Below are 8,240 nucleotides of genomic sequence, written 5' to 3' on the forward strand. Positions count from 1 at the left end.
AGGTCAGCTAACAAAAGATTCTTATTAAGATTGCTCTGTGATCCAAACTGGAAGGCTTCTGAGAATGAGAAAGATGCTGCTAAAAATAAGTTGCTAGAGAAGACAGGAAATGGATGAACCTGGCTACATGAGATGCCAAGGAGCCCAGAAAGCCAAGGCCAGGGCTGGAATCAGGGTCAAGCTGTAGGCATAGTCAAAATGAGAAAAGTTAAGAGACCGAGTGTAGAGAGGGTGGTACAGATGAAGGGAGGCACATCGTAACAATGGTTAAGAGCATAATAATAATAACTATATAATAATTATATAAATAATAATAGTTGTGATTATTAAATTATAGCTAAGTATAATTAAAATAAAATAACACTCTTAATTGCCAGATGACTGTTTAGGTCTGAAAGGGTGAAATCAATAGTCTCTAAGATGGCACACGGGTACATTTTCTGGGACTGGGGGCTCATGAATATCACCTCACTCTGGGAAGTTAGAGGCAACGAAATCTCTGGACAGTATGAGAGGTTCAACTCCCTGAACCCACTCAGTGGGCATAGATTTAAGAAGCCATCTTAATATAGAAAGGAAGCTGGAAACGGAGAGTGACTCTGTTCATTCTGCCTGTCTGTCCAGCATGAGATCAAGAATAAAAGAATACATTTAGTGCCCAGGAGTCTAATAGATGTTGTGATCACAGACAGATTGACACTAAAGTATGTGAGGTCCAGTATACGAGGAGATAAAATCCTGGTCCTGTTATCAAGAATATGCCATGCCTGGCTTTTACACCTCATTCATTCTGTGGTCCATCAAATCGTTCTTCCAGGAAACTATCCCCATCACCCCATTTTTCTTCTTATCAGCTTTAATATACCTAGAGGGGCTACATTTTATTTACTTCACTGTGGTAATTGTCTCACTGGTAAAAAAAAAAAATAATAATAATCCATTGACCCTACTGCTTGAGAAGTGATCCAATGAGATACAAGCCCTTGTGTACAAGCCTCAACCTCCCTCTCTCCATGGCCACTCTCCCTCCCTCCCACTCCCCTTCCCCCCCATACACACATATTTTCCAGGTATCCAGATATTGACTTGTACCAAGAATCTCAGCACTAGGGAAGTGTGTGATTAAATCCATTAGAGAAACATTGTAGTCTGCTACTCTATGCATGCCTTTACTATGACCAGGGAAGGGAGAACCTGAAGCACTGGCTTCAGATAAATGCTTGAGGCATGAAAGAAAACCAGGACTTAGTGTTCAGCATGGAATGCTTTTCCTGGATCCCATATTTCCAGGAAGTTCTGCCCTACGTGGAAAGTTTCAACCTATCTGCACAAAACTTATAGGTTTTTAGCTACTTGCTCCCATGTGAAGGTATTTTTAGCAGCTGGGGTGTGAGTCAGTTTATAGGGTGCTTGCCTAGCATGCACAAAGCCTGAGTCCCAGATAAGCATTGCATGAACATAGTGGCACACATCTCTAATCCCAGCACTCAAGAGGCAGAACCAGGAAGATCAGAAGTTCAAAGCTATCCACAACTATACAGTAAATTTAAGGCTACCCTGGTATATATGAGTCCTTGTCTGAAGAATACATAAAATCAAGGTACTACTAGATCTGAAGTGACTTGCTAGCCATGAAGAATTGCTTCTGTGTTTTATAATGATTTAATTTTCAATTGTTTATAATTATTGTTTGTGGAGGGTGTATGTGTGTGCGTGTGGCATGTGTGTGTACGTACGTGTACATGTGTGTATGTATAAGGATTCTCGTGTGTCATGCCACCTGTGTAGAGGTCGCAGGACTACTTTGTGGAGTCTGTTCTCTCCTTCCACCTTCATGTGGACTCTGGAGCTTGAACTCAGACCCTCAAGCTTGAATAGCAAGAACCTTTTCTGGATGAGCCATTTCTCTGGCTCATATAATTTTTGATGACTCATTTTAATTATTGATAATTTAACAGCACTTATTTTACATCTTAATCTTAACTTATTAATTTAAAATCAATAATTAAGTATAACCATAATAGATACTACATACAATTATTGCATATAATTATATATAATAATACATGTTATTTTGCACTAATTTATTTTAACGCTACCCTTAGTCTTATTTTAATCTCAGTTGTAGCCATTTAAGTGAAGAGCAGGTAAGGTGGTGTAAATGATAGTCTATGTTTAGCCAATGTCCCAAATTAAAGAATCCATGGCCTTTGTGGCCCTGCTCAGCAGTGCGTCATGTAAAGTGTCTTTCCTTTTAAGTTTTTACATAGTTAAGCAAGAATTTCATGACCTCCGGAGAGGATCAGGTGATTCACCTTGGATTCAATATCACAGCTCTTGGAGACTCATTATTTATTAATTTTTAATTTATTTTAATAAGCACTAAGAACAAAACTGTAACTACCATATTACCAGATACTGTGGTCAGCATTCCATAAATATCAAGCCAGGACTCACTTCTCAAAAGCAGAGCAAGCATTGTCTTGGGGGCATACTCAGAAGAGCAGAGAAAGCTGTGTTTCCATCTTATTTTTAGAACCAACCTAGTCGAGGAAATTACTAACTGAGGCTCAAGGTCATGCAAGTCAGTATTAGATAAAAAGTAGCTGAGCGGAAGGCCAAGTATTGCTGGGCCATGCACTATAATCCCACCATGAGTTTAATTCAGGATAAAGGCAAGCGATCCTGAGACATTCCATAAGGGCACCTGCACTGTGTAAGTCTAATATATTCAGCTTCTGTGAACCCCAACAGCTTCTGATAAGGTAAACCCTGTACAGAGATTTTCTAGTTCCACTCTCTATCTGTGCCTTTATCAACCAACTCTTCAGAAAGGAGTGTCCTCTCAGGACCTCATTCCTGCCATGATTGGTTCATTTCCACTGCCAACTTGATTAGTTGAGGAGATATGTAGGTACCAATGAGGCACACTTGGGTGTATCTACAGGGCTTTTCCAGAGCAGGTTCATTGAAGGGAAAGCTCCACTTTGAATATAGGTAGCCCCATCCCATGGGCTGGGGTCCCAGATCAAACAAACAAAGAAAGCCTGCAATCTACCAGCATTCATCTCTCTGCTTCCTGATCTGCCCAGGATCTGCAGCACAGTGCAGTCTACACAGTGATACACTGTATCCCCCACAGAGTATGAGCCGAAAGACATTCTTTCTCACCCAGGTTGCTTTTTTCAGAAATTTGGTCAGAGAGAGGTAGAAAGTAACAAACACATATTAAAAAGTCTCCATTCTCCCTTGAGGATTAAGACTCAAATCAAACACAAGGTTCCCTCTGAGAACAAGTAACATATTATGACCCTGTCCAGTTCCAGATTAATTTGTACAGAACAAACCGTGGCAAACTATATTCAAAGAGTGAAAGTGACCAACTGAAATTATTCCCATCACCGGAGAGCCAATTACATCTGCAGACACCATGGGGGCCAGCTGTGCTAAAGGACTACAGAACCCAAAGGGCAGGAAAGAGGGATCAGGATCAGATACAGGGCTCAGAAATAGATGCTTAAACTAGACACTGCCCCAAGCACTAGCCAGAATACCAAGGACCAGCCTCGGCTTGGAGAGGGGTTCTGAGATAAGGGGTGTCTGAAAGAAGGGGTGAAAACCAACCACTCAAAGTCAAATTATGGGTCCAATCTGGCAGCCTATGTTCTGCTCAAGATACCATTCCAGATTGTTCTACGTTCTGCTCTCTTTTGCTATCCTAAAAAAGCTTTCTCTCTGTTCTGCTTTCTCTGGCAATCTCCAGATATCTAGATATCTAGATAGACAGACAGACAGACAGACAGATAGATAGAGATAGATAGAGATATATCCTGATCAAGACAGTTCTCCAAGCTGTTCTGGCTTGCTAGTCTAAAAAATTCCTTGAAAAGCTCATCTCTTGCAGACCATAAGCCCAGTCTTTTATTTTACATATCAATCCAGGCATTTACTCCAATTTCTGATTATTCTATGAATCAGCATCTTATGACCACCACCACCACCCCCAGCCCCTTGATTCTTAGGAGACAGCAAGCACACTTATTTTTTATTGCAAAGGAATTCAGAGATCTGTCTGCCTCCTTTAAGCACAGACAATAAGCTAGCTGGATGGGATCCTAACCCAAAATTACCATTTCCACCACACCTGGGCCTGGACTCCCTGTGTCTCAAGCTGACCTTGAACTTGGGAATCTACCTGCCTTTGATCTTTCTGACAAGCTGGATCATTAATGCAGCCGCCTCTGCCACTCCAGATCTGTGAAGCCCCTCAGATAATTCGTATTGCATCCTTTTTTGCATATTTGAGAAGTTATATATTTTGAACTCATGTTTTTAGAATTCTTTTCCACAGCTTTAAGGACTGTCCTGAAGGTCCCAGCATTTTGCTACATCGTTGCATTCTGGACTTGTGCTGCTCTGATTATCATGGAGTCATTAAGGCTAACAGGGAGAACATTCCTTGAAGGTAGGACATTATACAAACAAGCTTTATACCCCAACAACTGTCAACACTCATGGAGGCCCATGCCCTGCTGGCTCTGCTCCACCGGCAGGAAACCATGTCACACTGTTCCTTCTGAAAGCCATGCCGGCCCCCAGCCCCAGAACAGTAAATACATGAAGAAGCATTCTTAGAAATCCACCAGTAGGAGAAGATAGATGGGAATGACACAGAAGCCAACAGACCCAGTCAGGAGTGAGACTACCAGCAGAAAATTTCCACATGCAAATGAAAAAAAGGAAAAACTAAGAGGCCTGTTGTCTTAGTCAGGATCTCTATTGCTGTGATGAAGCACCGGAACCTGAAGGAGGAAAGGGTTTATTCAACTTTTTCATCCATATCACTGTTCTCCATCTCAGGCAGGACAGGGACCTGGAGGCTGCCACTGAAGCAGAGGCCAGGAAGAGATGCTGCTTGCTGGCTTGCTTCCCATGGTTTGCTCATTCTGTTTTCTCATAGAACCCAGGACCGCCAGCCCAGGGGTGCCCTCACTACAATGGACTGGCTCCCCCTCATCAGTCATCAATTAAGAAAATGCCCTACAGGCTTGCCCTCAGCCTGGTCTTACAGGGGCACTTTTCCAACTGAGATTCCCTCCACTCAAATGACTTTTGTTTGTGTCCAGTTGATGTAAAACTATCCAGCATATATATATACACAAGGATTGGGCCTCATCTCATGGTAGGCTGAAGACCAGCTCCCGGGCCTGTTGAGGTTGACTCTGTCTAAGATCAATCTGGGACAAGGGGAGAATCTTCTCATGTAGGTTTAGTCAGGCTTAAATTTTTTTTTCAGACTACATTAGTGAGGTGAAAAGCAAACACAGCAACTTTAGCCTGGTTGGGATGAATTCCATCCAAGTGTCAAGAGGTCTGCTGCCCTAGGTCCACTTCCTCTGTTCACAATAGCCAAGCCAGTTACTCGCCAAGCTGAGGTGGAGGGAGGGAGGCTTAATACGGCATGGGTGGGTGCAGTGCAGGTTTTCAATCGAAGATTCGTGTGAGCTCAGTTTATTAGGAGAAAGACGGTATTTATGCCAGGGTCTCTGGGGCAAGGTTTGTGCGGCTGTGTACTGTAGGCCAGGGCAGGGGTGTTCGAAGATGCTTCAACTACATAATCAGGGCCTGTAGGGTAGTGGTGATGTGCAAACAAGGACTGAAGCCTGATAACCACCAGGGTAATAAATTCTTGCTATGGTTGATTGCGGGTGTTGGGAGGAGGGTGCTTTCTGGTGCTAGGTTTGGAATGGGGAAACCATCCTCATGTTTGAGGTGTCTACAGTTAAAGCTTCCTCAATCCTTCCTCCGTAACCCTAGGCCATTACAGTCCCACAGAAGTCCAGACGTGGAGCAGGCCAGGCCATGAGTTCTGTGCTTGGGACAGCTTGCATCTTCCACATGTCATTAGATAAAGCTGGGTATGGTCACCGGGCACCAGAGGCACCATCATAGACGAAAGAAGAAATTTAAACTTTTTGAATGGGCTTAGGAGAAATGAAGGGAGTTCCGGCTGCAAAGGCAAGATCGTGGACTATAAGTGGACAACATGGAATGGCTCATTTGCTACTTTCTGACAGAAAATGGGCTTAGAAGGATCTTCCTCCAAATAGAGCAAAGCACCTTACTCACCATATATGATTGCCTCTGTGTGTTTTGTGTATGTTAAACTGCCTCGCTAGGGTGGGGGTAGACAGGAAGCCCCAAAGGCCAGCTATGCTGAAAACCCAAGGTTCTCTTTCTTCCCTCCCTTTACAATCCTTTTATGACCTACTCTATTCTCTCTAATTAGACTTAACTCTCTGGTTACTGCAAAGTCATCCCCACATGGGTTTTTTTTGTAATTGTAACAAGCAGAGCCTGAAGTTTGCATTTAAATAACTGCTATAAAGATCCATGGTTTGCAGGTTTTTTTTTTTTTTATAGACTTGAGGTGTAAGGTTAGTATTGCATGAAGTGCGTAGCCCACTCATCCTATAAGCTCTTTATAGAACAGACCCTCAGAGAACTGGGGTTGGATCAACTCACCCAAATTCCCAAGGGAGCAGCAATGGTGTCATTGCAGGAAGGGGACAGCTTGGATGCTGTAGAGGGCATCCCCGGGGCAACATTACTAGGACTTGAGTCTGGAGATACACCAGATAGAATTTTGAGTTGTCCCAAGGTGGGCATGGTAGGGAAGGAGTTCAGCTGGGTGGATCCTCCCCTCTTCCCTCAGTCACCCCAGTGAGTCTCATCGGCATGGTACACTGGTGCACACGAAAACCACTACTCAGCCTCAAACACAAGCAGCAGTTTCCCAAGTAAGAATCCATGGACAACTGACCCCAAGCCCTTAACCACAGCGCAGCCATCCCTCTGTGGTACCTCGTGGCAGTAAGTAGTCTGGGTCCAGCCCTGAAAGCACCTGAAGACTACCTGACCCAGAAGCCACAGAGTAAGGGTGGCCTCTGCTGGCTGAGAGGGACCACAGGAACCGGCCACACATTATCCTGACATGTTCCATAAGCCCCCACCCCCACCCCCCACGGCTTAACCTCTTACACTGGTCTGGTATCATATGTGGATATGTTTTTGGAGTTGTCAATCTGTCTGTCTATGGCTAGATTTTAAATGATCTCCATTTGGTCCTCCACTCTGAATATAAAAATCTGGAGGCGGTCATGAGTCTCTCAATTTCCAATATCATCTCCTTTGCTTTTTCTGACTTTACACTGAGGGGGTAGCTATGCAAACAGTCTTCCCTGGTCCCTGGTGTTGTTTTTCTGACCCTGGGTTGTTCATTTTAGGCATATACTTCCTGGTCATAATTAACTCAACCCCACGTAAATCTCCCTGAGGAACAAAGTAAACTAAATAAAGATTAGATGTGATTTTCCATAAAGACAGGTTCTATAGATGAAGTGAGGAAAAAAACAAAAACAAACTTATGATAAGGGTCCAGGGGATAAACCAGTGTAGTGTCCACCACACAGGCAGTGTAAGTGTCACCAGGCTATTCAGCAGGTCCACTGGGAAGTTATGCACCCCTCCCTGTGAAGAAACGACCCTGTGTGCTCAACATTTCAGGGTCCCCTAGTGCAGTGGTTCTCAACCTATGTGTCATGACCTCTTTGGGGCTGAATGATCCTTTCATATGGGTCCCCTTAAGACATCTGCATATCAGATATTTATATTACAATTCCTAACAGTATCAAAATTACAGCTTTGAAGTAACAACAAAAATTTTATAGTCGGGGTCATCCCAATAAGGACGTGTAGTAAAGAGTTGAAGGGTTTGGAAGGGTTTGGAAGGTTGAGACCCTGGTGCTTGTCTGTGAGCACACGAGGACCACCCTGCCTTCTACAGCATCTGGTTCTAGTCATTTAACCCACAATCCATACAGAACTACCTCACCTCTTTTTAAATAATTATTTTCCAATACTACTACCTTTAGTGTAGTTTATGGAAATGCCGTCATTCTTTGTCCAATACCCTAAAGACTAGAAACATGCTAACATTCTTTATATTCTCCTGCTGTTGCTGGATGAAGATGCTACAGGGAACATTGTCACGTTGGTCTAAAATCCCTTACCTGCAATTTCAAAGTCCAAACAGCTTAGAAAACTGAACATCTTTTTAAACTGTTTAGCATACTGCTTGGCAGCTAAACCCCACTTGAGCTGGTGGGTGGTTATTTATAGTTTTTATTCTGCTTTAATGTGAATTCATGTGTCTTTTTCGCTGACATACAACTGGCTTT

This window comes from Arvicanthis niloticus, chromosome 10, assembly GCF_011762505.2.
Source record: "Arvicanthis niloticus isolate mArvNil1 chromosome 10, mArvNil1.pat.X, whole genome shotgun sequence".
Lineage (NCBI taxonomy): Eukaryota > Metazoa > Chordata > Mammalia > Rodentia > Muridae > Arvicanthis > Arvicanthis niloticus.